We start from the raw sequence: 12,500 nt of genomic DNA on the forward strand, positions 1-12,500 counted from the left end.
ATCGTCGATCGGGGCTTCAGAAGCTGCCATCGTCTTCTTAAAAGCCTGACGCAAAACACAACACCTTACAGGGCTGGGGAATCAGACTCCTATCGCACAGCAGTGTGATCCAGTCCAGGGTTTTACTGCTCCCAGCTTGATCAGCCCCCAGTGTGTCTAGCTAACAAGCTCAGGTGTGTCTTATTATTAAACCACTCCTCGTGAAACCAGGACTGGATACACACTGCTGTGGCAGCGGGAGTCTGATTCCCAGCCCTGTAGATAGACTTTGTTGAAGGAGGTTTGTAGCTGATTTTATAGTGAAGAGAGCTACAGGATATTGCTGGGAACTGTGGGATATTTAGACAGAGAGATCAGGGAGGGGAATCAGACAATTACTCAACTGGAATTCATCATCATTATTAATTATTATTATTATTATTATTATTATTATTATTATTATTATTATTATTATTATTGAGTCGTTCAGCGGAGGCTTTTTCTCCAAAGCGACTTCCAGAGACTAGGGGGGGTGAACTCTGCATCATCAACAACTGCTGCTGCTGCTGCTGCAGAGTCACTTCCAATAGGAGCTTGTTTGTTTGACGTCTCATCCGAAGGACGGAGCGCAAGGAGGTGAAGCGACTCGCTCAGGGTCACACACACACACACACACACACACAAGCGCACACACACACACACACACACACACACACACACACACAGCACCACTCCCTCTCTCCCTCCCTCCCCTCTCTCTCTTTCTCTCCCCTCCTCTCCCTCCCCCCTCTCCTCCCTCCGTCCCTCTCTCTCTCCCTCTCCTCCCTTTCTCTCCCTCCCTCCCTCCCTCCCTCCCTCCCCCCTCCCTCCCTCTCTCCTCCTCTCTCTCTCCCTCTCGTCCTCTCCATCTCTCTCTCTCTCTCCCCTCCTCTCCCGCTCTCTCACACGCACAACACACAACACACACACACACACACACACACACACAGGGAGTCAGTGGCTTGAGCCGGGGATTTGAACCTCCTGGTATGGAGACCCCCTTTCTGTAGTTAGCTCTGCTCTCAGTACCTGCGCTGTAATCCGTCCCGCCTCCTTCATCAGCTGGATCTCAGCGGTGGATTTGACGGCTCTCAGGCTGTGAAGCAGAGCCCCTCGGGGATCGAACCCGCAGCCCCGTGCTGCTCCTCCCCCTGCCCTCCAGCAGGGGGCGCAAGAACTCATCGTGCAACTTGGGGTGAGTCACGTGGGCTTCGTCATACCACAGAGTACAGCCGTCTTCTGAGAGGAGAGAGGAGAGAGGTCTGGTAAAAGCATAGGGAAGCATTGTAAAGCACAGAGAGGTCTGGTAAAGCATAGGGAAGCATTGTAAAGCACAGAGAGGTGTGGTAAAGCATAGGGAAGCCATTGTAAGCACAGAGAGGGTCTGGTAAAGCATAGGGAAGCATTGTAAAGCACAGAGAGGTCTGGTAAAGCATAGGGAAGCATTGTAAAGCACAGAGAGGTCTGGTAAAGCATAGGGAAGCATTGTAAAGCACTGAGAGGTCTGGTAAAGCATAGGGAAGCATTGTAAAGCACAGAGAGGTGTGGTAAAGCATAGGGAAGCATTGTAAAGCACAGAGAGGGTGTGGTAAAGCATAGGGAAGCATTGTAAAGCACAGAGAGGTGTGGTAAAGCATAGGGAAGCATTGTAAAGCCACAGAGAGGTCTGGTGAAGCATAGGGAAGCATTGTAAAGCACAGAGAGGTGTGGTAAAGCATAGGGAAGCATTGTAAAGCACAGAGAGGTGTGGTAAAGCATAGGGAAGCATTGTAAAGCACAGAGAGGTCTGGTAAAGCATAGGGAAGCATTGTAAAGCACAGAGAGGTGTGGTAAAGCATAGGGAAGCATTGTAAAGGCACAGAGAGGTCTGGTAAAGCACAGGGAAGCATTGTAAAGCACAGAGAGGTCTGGTAAAGCATAGGGAAGCATTGTAAAGCACTGAGAGGTCTGGTAAAAGCATAGGGAAGCATTGTAAAGCACAGAGAGGTCTGGTAAAGCATAGGGAAGCATTGTAAGCACAGAGAGGTGCTGAGCTGACCTGCCAGCTGCTGCAGGACTCTGCCCAGCTCCGCAGTGGGGGTACGCCTCCTGAACTCCAGTGAGCGCTGTGGCCCCATCGGTTCCGGATCGGGGCCCGTCCCACAGCTCCATCCTGGGGTCCCGGGGGGGGTACGAAGAGCAGTGAGCGGGTTGTCGGGGCGGGGGGGGACCCCGAAACTAACAGCAGGGCGCTGCTCCGGTTCAGTGAAGCCGCAGAGATAGAGCAGGTCGGGGTTCTGGTGGAAGGGGTAGGGGATGTCGCTGCTCATGATGTGCGTGGGATGAGACAGAACCACCACCGCGTGCGGACTGGGAGCACTGGGAGCGGACTGGGAGGCCACCAGTCCCATCAGGCCGTGTCTCCTGAGCTCGAACTCCGTTTGGGTCAGTTTTGGGGTGACCTCGCCTGCGAAAGAGGGGTTCAAATCTAGGATTACTACCTAAAGGAGCACTGACCTGTTAATAAAGCTAATAAGAGGTGAGAGAATGGATTTTAAAGATGGTCAGGCGCTCCTTTAAAGGGAGGGGCCAGCGATACTGTTAATAAAGCTAATAAGAGGTGAGAGAATGGATTTTAAAGATGGTCAGCGCTCCTTTAAAGGGAGGGACCAGCGATACTGTTAATAAAGCTAATAAGAGGTGAGAGAATGGATTTAAAGATGGTCAGCGCTCCTTTAAAGGGATGGTACCAGCGATACTGTTAATAAAGCTAATAAGAGGTGAGAGAATGGATTTTAAAGATGGTCAGCGCTCCTTTAAAGGGAGGGACCAGCGATACTGTTAATAAAGCTAATAAGAGGTGAGAGAATGGATTTTAAAGATGGTCAGCGCTCCTTTAAAGGGAGGGACCAGCGATACTGTTAATAAAGCTAATAAGAGGTGAGAGATTTTAAAGATGGTCAGCTCTCCTTTAAAAGGGGAGGGTCAGTGATGTCCGCTCACCTGTTTTTCAGGCAGGTGTGGGTGAGTGAAGGGGCTGGGCTGGCCCAGGTATCGCCTTGGCAACGCCTTCCCTCTGCAGCCTCCTGCCTGAACGCTGAGCCATCTGCCCAGGCAGAGCTGCGCAGGCTGCGGGGCGAGAGAGCGCAGGTTACCGTCTGCCAGACGCGGGAGACAAATTACAATTACAATTACAATTACAGCCGCGCCGTCACGACAGATTACCGAACAGCAACGGAATTAACCGAGTTAAAGGCACAGGGTTCCGCTGTTTATAACTCTACAGGAGGCTGTGTGGTCCAGTGGTTAAAGAAAAGGGCTTGTAACCAGGAGGTCCCCGGTTCAAATCCCACCTCAGCCACTAACTCATTGTGTGACCCTGAGCAAGTCACTTCACCTCCTTGTGCTCCGTCTTTCGGGTGAGACGTAGTTGTAAGTGACTCTGCAGCTGATGCATAGTTCACACACCCTAGTCTCTGTAAGTCGCCTTGGATAAAGGGTGTCCTGCTAAATAAACTAATAATAATAATAATAATAACTCCGACTCTATTGAAAGTGAACGGATTTAATTCATAAACAGCGGTACCCTGTGCCTTCAAATCGGTTAATTCGGCCGATGTTTTAAGGACCGCTAGTTAAGACGAATTCCGCACACTTACAAGAGAGATCGCTGCCGTTTAAACACAGTGTGTCAAATAATATTTATAACGCGTAATACAATGGAGAAATAACATGACTACTAATGGAGGGTATGGACACTTTTAACGACAGCTATCTATCTATATATGAGAGAGATTTTAGCTCAGAGCCAGCTGCCCAACGTTTCAATATTATTATTATTTATTTCTTAGCAGACGCCCTTATCCAGGGTTACAATTGTTACAAGATATCACATTATTTTTTACATACAATTCCCCATTTATACAGTTGGGTTTTTACTGGAGCAATCTAGGTAAAGTACCTTGCTCAAGGGTACAGCAGCAGTGTCCCCCACCTGGGATTGAACCCACGACCCTCTGGTCAAGAGTCCAGAGCCCCTGACCGCTACACCATACATATTTTTCTCAAGGGAGCATGTGTGTGGAATATAAAGAAAGTTTTGTCTAACCTTGAAGACGCTTTGAAGCAGATCTGGTAACGAGCATGGCTTTTAAAAACAAGACAGGAGAGAGAGAGAGAGAGAGAGAGAGAGGAGAGAGAGAGAGGAGAGAGAGGAGAGGAGGGGGGGAGGGGGGGGGGGAGAGAACAAATTTGGGACGTTTTCCCAAGGACGCAGAGCCTCGTTTAAGGTTGAGATTATAAATTAAAACACACACACACACACAACTCGCTTAAAAGCTATACTGTAATAAATGCTCTAACATTTACAGACACGTGTCACTTGGAATAAACTTGAGCCGATCCTCCCAGCTCCTACTGGTTTTGAATGGATGCTGAAATGTAAAATCCCTTTAAGAGCCAAGGCGCGCAGCCATTGGCTGAACGCCAACACGCCCTGCGCGGCGATTGGCCGCGTCCGTTGTGACACGCTTCTACACGCGTGTCGAACTCAGAAAGGACCCCTCACCCCCACCCCCGCCACGCCCGTGGAAACGGGGCTGTCCAATAAAACGCCTGTTTTTTAAAAAAAATAAAATAATGTCCATTCAAAAGTGAATTTTAAATCGAGTTGGGAATCCCACGCGGGGGTGTAAAAACACAACGTCCACTGGGGGGGGGAGGTGGAGGGGTGGGAAATAAACGGGTTATCATTCGTAAACCCAGAAACAGGACGTGGCTGAACAGCTATAATTGTTCTAGAATATTCTCTGTCGTTTTATACACCTCAGTTTGCGACAAAACACGCACAGGTTTCGTTTTGCAAAGCGACCCAAAGAGAGTGTGAGCTTTTTTCTCGCTCCTCTCTCAGCAGCTTCTAGAAACGGGAAGGCGTTATAATTAAGGGGTGTTACTAGGACAGGTAATTGCAACCCCCCTCCTATATTATCAGGACTGCCACAGTGGGGGATCTCTGTGTGCGTGCTTTTGCAGCCGGCGTCGCACCCGTTTGCCTGAATTTTTTTAAAATAAATAAAATAATAGCCAAGGACGGTTTTTATCAAACCCAGAAGCCGCCACCTCGATGGATCCTCAGAAGATCTCGGAGCTGCGGGTCTTCGTGCAGCTCTGCAAGAAAAACGCGGCCGTGCTGCAGCAGCCCGAGATGAAGTTCTTTCGAGACTGGATCGAGAGGTGAGGCTGTATTAGAAAAGTGTGCGTGTGTGTGTGTGGGTGGGTGCACGCTTTTCTTTTCTGTTTTGTCTAAATAAAAGTCCTGAAATGTATATATTTTTGATCTGGCTTTTGTAATGTTTACATTGCAAATCCCTTTTAATCATAATTTTGCAGTTACTACAACCTTAGGGAAAATCTATCTCTCTCTCTCTCTGTCTATTTCAAATTCAAATTCAAAGGTGCTTTATTGGCATGACCATTATTCACAGTATTGCCAAAGCAATGCATACACAGTACATCATCTGAACATTAAACAGACAATAACACTGATGAGAATGGTCTATCTATCTATCTATCTATCAATTCAATTCAATTCAATTCAATTCAAATTGGCTTTATTGGCATGACAATAAAAAGAATTGTGTTGCCAAAGCACATACATGGCATAACCGACTCAAATATACAGACAAATATTGTTTTTTTTTAATACTAACAGTATCCCTCCTCCCTCTATATTAATACAGTAAACAGAATCCCTCCCTTCCCCTCTCAAACAGTACCCCCTTCCACCCTCTATATTAAACAGAATCCCCCCTCCCTCCCTCTATTAAACAGTGTTTCTGACAGTTACCAGGTATTCTGCCAGGGTGTAATTTCTATTTAGGGGTCCGATAGGCACTCTAGTTTGTTTTGGTGTTTTAGTATTTGTATCCCAATGGTCCAGATAGGAGTGTTTCAGGTGTTTTATAATTTGGTTCTCTCTCTCTCTCTCTCTCTCTCTCTCTCTCTCTCTCTCTCTCTCTCTCTCTCTCTCTCTCTCTCTCTCAAATTCAATTTCAAATTCAAATTCAAAAATGCTTTATTGGCATGACGAGAGCGCTCAGGTATTGCCAAAGCTTTTATAATACAAAACAGAAATAATAAAACGGAAATACAATTACAGAACATAACAAACACAAAAAAACATTGTTCCCTTCCCTTTGAACGATATAACTCCCTCCTCATCAACAGTAACCCCTGGTCATGTATGCAGGGTGTCCCTCAGGTTGTGGCAGGCAGACACATACTGTGCTGCTAGATTTGCAGTTCGCTCCTCCTCTCCTAGAAGGATGGGGATTTTACTCGATATGGAGAGGAGGTTGTTTTTTGAATTGGGGGATATATCTCTCCCGTATCTCTGTGTATTTTGAGCATCTATCTATCTATCTATCTCTCTCTCTATCCTATCTATAGCTCTCTATCTCTCTCTCTCTCTATCCTATATCTCTATCTCTCTATCTATCTCTATCGATCTATCTCTCTCTCTATCCTATCTATCTATCGATCTCTCTCTCTATCTCTCTATATACTGCATATCTATCTGTCTATCTCTCTCTATCTATCTCTCTCTCTCTCTCTCTCTCTCTCTCTCTCTCTCTCCTATCTAGATAGATATATAGTGTGTATAAAATATATATTTTAATATTGTAAAAAAAAAAAACCCGTTTGTTTAAATACAAGACCCCCAAAAAAGTTGTTATTTTTAATTGTAATAATTCTGTAGCTTTCGAGTTCCAGAGAAAAAGCATCCGCGGTGGGATTATGGGTAACGATATGCAAATCTAATACATGCATACATAGAGAAAAATAATATCCATTATATATGCTTGCAAGTCACTGGCTAATTTATACTGTAAGATGACGTTATGTTAGTTATAATAATAATAATATCCGCAATTAAATAATATGCAAGCATTTTATTAAAAATACTTTTTAAAATTTAAACTACGGCTGTTTTACTTATTTAATTATTATTATTATTATTATTATTATTATTATTATTATTATTATTATTTTTATTATTATAAAACTCCTCGCTTGAAACAACCCCTGTTTTGCACACGTGGTCTATACGCGACGTTTCAGAGCACGCTTGCCAAGTCCGCTTATAATAAGCGGAAGCGGGCTTGTTTTTATTCACAGCCGCGGTTATGTTTTGAGAGTCGCTTTTTTTTTTTTTTTTAAATCGGTGACGTAACTTCAACAGTTAAAAACGGTGGTGGGCGTGGTTTCGGTGATTGACTGCTGTCAATGTCTATTATACACGTCATTAGAAGAATGATTCAGGGCGACTTACAGTTGTTACAAGATATCACATTATTTTTACATACAATTCCCCATTTATACAGTTGGGTTTTTACTGGAGCAATCTAGGTAAAGTACCTTGCTCAAGGGTACAGCAGCAGTGTCCCCCACCTGGGATTGAACCCACGACCCTCCGGTCAAGAGTCCAGAGCCCCTGACCGCTACTCCACGCTGCTGTCTCGCCTCCTCTGACCCTCAGTCCAGCCAAAGTTGACTTCCTGTTTATAGCTCCATATCGGCAAACATGTTGCTACTAAAAACACTATCTTATTATTATTATTATTATTATTATTATTATTATTATTATTATTATTATTATTCATAACGTATATGTACAACAAAGGATGTTGGGACTATAAATATCATATTATGTTATTGAATCGAAATTTCACAATGGCCATAAGTTTTGCCTCGCTTATAATGTTAGTATTGAGATGGCTTTTATATATAATATGTTAACAAGAGAACATTATTCAGCAGCTTTCATTGGACTCTATGAAGCTGAGGGAGTTCATTCTATATAGAGGGGGTGGAATTCAATATGTTAACAAGGGAACATTATTCAGCAGCTTTCATTGGACTCTATGAAGCTGAGGGAGTTCATTCTATATAGAGGGGGTGGAATTCAATATGTTAACAAGGGAACATTATTCAGCAGCTTTCATTGGACTCTATGAAGCTGAGGGAGTTCATTCTATATAGAGGGGGTGGAATTCAATATGTTAACAAGGGAACATTATTCAGCAGCTTTCATTGGACTCTATGAAGCTGAGGGAGTTCATTCTATATAGAGGGGGTGCAATTCAATATGTTAACAAGGGAACATTATTCAGCAGCTTTCATTGGACTCTATGAAGCTGAATCAGTTCATTCTATATAGAGGGGATGGAATTCAATATGTTAACAAGGGAACATTATTCAGCAGCTTTCATTGGACTCTATGAAGCTGAATCAGTTCATTCTATATAGAGGGGGTGGAATTCAATATGTTAACAAGGGAACATTATTCAGCAGCTTTCATTGGACTCTATGAAGCTGAGGGAGTTCATTCTATATAGAGGGGGTGGAATTCAATATGTTAACAAGGGAACATTATTCAGCAGCTTTCATTGGACTCTATGAAGCTGAATCAGTTCATTCTATATAGAGGGGGTGGAATTCAATATGTTAACAAGGGAACATTATTCAGCAGCTTTCATTGGACTCTATGAAGCTGAGGGAGTTCATTCTATATAGAGGGGGTGGAATTCAATATGTTAACAAGGGAACATTATTCAGCAGCTTTCATTGGACTCTATGAAGCTGAGGGAGTTCATTCTATATAGAGGGGGTGGAATTCAATATGTTAACAAGGGAACATTATTCAGCAGCTTTCATTGGACTCTATGAAGCTGAGGGAGTTCATTCTATATAGAGGGGGTGGAATTCAATATGTTAACAAGGGAACATTATTCAGCAGCTTTCATTGGACTCTATGAAGCTGAATCAGTTCATTCTATATAGAGCTGGTGTGGAATTCAATATGTTAACAAGGGAACATTATTCAGCAGCTTTCATTGGACTCTATGAAGCTGAATCAGTTCATTCTATATAGAGGGGGTGGAATTCAATATGTTAACAAGGGAACATTATTCACCAGCTTTCATTGGACTCTATGAAGCTGAGGGAGTTCATTGTTATTAATATTGAAATGATCAAGAGTTTGACTTCAGTTTTTTTTTTTTTCTCTCCTTCAGTCTGGGTGGAAGAATCCCTCTGATTAACAATGATGATGATTCACCGAAGGTAAGAAAAGGTTAAATAAATATATTCATAATAATAATTAACTCAATTAACTTGATTAGTCTCTCGTCGATTTCAAATCCACAGTACCACAGTATTTCGTATCCTGTAGCTCTCTTCACTATAAAATCAGCTACAAACCTCCTTCAACCAAAGTCTATCTACAGGGCTGGGAATCAGACTCCCGCTGCACAGCAGTGTGATCCAGTCCTGGTTTCACTAGGAGTTTAATAATAAGACACACCTGAGCTTGTTAGCTAGACACACTGGGGGCTGATCAAGCTGGTAGCAGTAAAACCTGGACTGGATCACACTGCTGTGGGATTGGAGTCTGATTCCCCAGCCCAGGCTGGGATACATTTTGAGGTGTTATTTTTTGTCTTTGTTCCGACTCAGAAGGCGAAGCCCGACCAGGGCCCACAGTCCAAATTCGAACCAGAACCAGAACCAGAATCAGAGAGTGAGGAGAGTGAATTGGGTGAGTGAGAGGAGAGTGAATTAAAATCATAAAAACAGACTTGTGCAATATTATTATTATTATTATTATTATTATTATTATTATTATTATTAATGAGTTGTTCAGCTGAGGCTTTTTCTCCAAAGCGACTTCCAGAGACTAGGGGGGTGAACTCTGCATCATCAACAACTGCTGCTGCTGCTGCTGCAGAGTCACTTCCAATAGGAGCTCGTTTGTTTGACGTCTCATCTGAAGGACGGAGCACAAGGAGGTGAAGCGACTCGCTCAGGGTCACGCACGCACACACACACGCACGCACACACACACGCACACAGGGAGTCAGTGGCTGAGCCGGGATTTGAACCTCCTGGTATCAAGACCCCTTTTCTCTAACCCGCTGGGACCAGCGAGCCTCTTTGATAGTCTAATTTTAATTGCAATAACAATATTATAAACAAACCTGGACTGGATCACACTGCTGTGCGATAGGAGTCTGATTCCCCTCCCTGATCTCTCTGTCTAAATATCCCACAGTTCCCAGCAATATCCTGTAGCTCTCTTCACTATAAAATCAGCTACAAACCTCCTTTAACCAAAGTCTATCTACAGGGCTGGGAATCAGACTCCCGCTGCACAGCAGTGTGATCCAGTCCTGGTTTCACTAGGAGTTTAATAATCAGACACACCTGAGCTTGTTAGCTAGACACACTGGGGGCTGATCAAGCTGGTAGCAGTAAAACCTGGACTGGATCACACTGCTGTGCAATAGGAGTCTGATTCCCATCCCTGACTTCATGCTGTCTCCCCGACTGTAGAGATTGACAACGAGGGAGTAATCGCACCCGACACCGATGAACCTCAGGAGATGGGAGACTTTGAAAACATAGAGGTGAGGAGCTTAACTTTAACCACTAGAGCCACGCTGCTTCCCTCCCAGTCCCTCCTCAGCTCCGCTAGAGCCACGCTGCTTCCCTCCCAGTCCCTCCTCAGCTCCGCTAGAGCCACGCTGCTTCCCTCCCAGTCCCTCCTCAGCTCCGCTAGAGCCACGCTGCTTCCCTCCCAGTCCCTCCTCAGCTCCGCTAGAGCCACGCTGCTTCCCTCCCAGTCCCTCCTCAGCTCCGCTAGAGACTTGACTGTTCTCTTGTTTCCTAGGTTACTGATGAAATGATAGATCAAGCCAATGAAAAGAAGATGGATGCAATGAATGCTCTGGGAGAAGGTGAGTCTCGTTTAATTTCAGACAGACGGACAGATTCTGCTTGTCTGGTTTGTGATGAAACTCGCTCAGGATCTTCTTCAGCTCACAAGCTATTGAGAGGATCAGAGTCTGGAGCTGTCTGTCTGTCTGTCTGTCTGTCTGCAGCTTTAATGACACTAAACTCTTTTCAGAATGTAGTAAACTAACACAGACCCCAAGAAGAAGGGATTCTATATTATACTGTAGCGTCAAACTGAACAGGATTGTGGGGCTCTGTCTGTCTGTCTGTCTGTCTGCAGCTTTAATGACACTAAACTCTTTTCAGAATGTAGTAAACTAACACAGACCCCAAGAAGAAGGGATTCTATATTATACTGTAGCGTCAAACCGAACAGGATTGTGGGGCTCTGTCTGTCTGTCTGTCTGTCTGTCTGTCTGTCTGTCTGTCTGTCTGTCTCGTTGGCTCTGATTTGATGTGTGTGGTTTTTTTTAATTTTGATTTTTGATTTTTTCTCTTCCAAGGTGACCTACAGAAAGCCCTCGACTTGTTCACAGAAGCCATCAAGTTGAACCCGTGTCTGGCTATTTTGTACGCCAAGAGAGCCAGGTTAGCACACCCACAAGTTTAGCGTCGCCCGGTAGAAAGAACTACGGCTCCCAGCATGCCTCTGCACCCGCGGCAATGGTGAGGCATGCTGGGAGCTGTAGAAGGAACTACGGCTCCCAGCATGCCTCTGCACCTGTGGCAATGGTGAGGGATGCTGGGAGCTGTAGAAGGAACTACAGCTCCCAGCATGCCTCTGCACCCGCGGCAATGGTGAGGCATGCTGGGAGCTGTAGAAGGAACTACGGCTCCCAGCATGCCTCTGCACCCGCGGCAATGGTGAGGCATGCTGGGAGCTGTAGTTTTTATGTTGTAGTTTTCCAGATACTGAACAGAAAAACTGACATTGAAAGAAATGTGACATTTCAGAAATCTCACATGAAATACGACTGGGACTGCGATTATGGCTTCCGGTATAGACTTATTTTTTTATTTTTTGGGGGCGATTTATCATTTTGTAGTTTCTTTAGACGACATCATGATGTTAAATAATAAAAGATCTGAATTCTGTTCATTTTTATTAATTTGATCTTTATTTGTGTTAATTTTGTCACCATCCTAAAATTCTAGGTGATGCAAAACTTTCTTATCTGTATGTTTGGACTCATTAAACCAGAGTCTCTCTCTCTCTCTCTCTCTCTCTCTCTCCTCTCTCTCTCTCTCTCTCTCTCTCTCTCTCTCTCTCCTCTCTCTCTCTCTCTCTCTCTCTCTCCCTCTCCTCTCCTGCCCCCTCTTCTCGCACCCCCTCTCCTTTCTCTCTCCTCTCTGCCACTGTCTCTCCCCCTCTCTCTCTCTCTCTCTCCTCCTCCTCTGTCTCTCCCTCTCTCCTCCTCTGCCCCTCTCCTGTCTCTGCCCCTCTCTCCTCTCCCCCTCTCCTTTCCCCCTCTGCCCCTCTCCTCTCCTCCTTTCTCCCCCCTTTCCTCTCTCCTCTCCTCTCCTCTCTCCCTCTCGCCTCCTGTCCCCCTCCTCTCTCTCTCCTCTCTCTCTCCTCTCTCTCTCCTCTCTCTCCTCTCTGCTCTCTCTCTCTCTCTCTCCCTCTCTCCTCCCCTCTCCTCTCCCCCCTCTTCTCTCTCTCTCTCTCCTCCTCTCCTCTCTCCCCTCCTGTCCCCCTCCTCTCTCTCTCT

The 12,500-nt window shown here is 45.0% G+C and overlaps 2 pseudogenes; one reads left to right on the forward strand and one right to left on the reverse strand.

The window, feature by feature from the left end:
• Positions 1 to 3: 3 nt before the first annotated feature.
• Positions 4 to 4,183, reverse strand: LOC131734218 (xaa-Pro aminopeptidase 3-like; annotated as a pseudogene).
• A 591-nt stretch (positions 4,184 to 4,774) lies between these two features.
• The window catches only part of LOC131734216 (hsc70-interacting protein-like), a 13,327-nt pseudogene continuing 5,601 nt past the window's right edge, over positions 4,775 to 12,500 (forward strand).

The sequence above is a fragment of the Acipenser ruthenus genome, unplaced genomic scaffold (assembly GCF_902713425.1).
Source record: "Acipenser ruthenus unplaced genomic scaffold, fAciRut3.2 maternal haplotype, whole genome shotgun sequence".
In the NCBI taxonomy this organism is placed as follows: Eukaryota; Metazoa; Chordata; class Actinopteri; order Acipenseriformes; family Acipenseridae; genus Acipenser; species Acipenser ruthenus.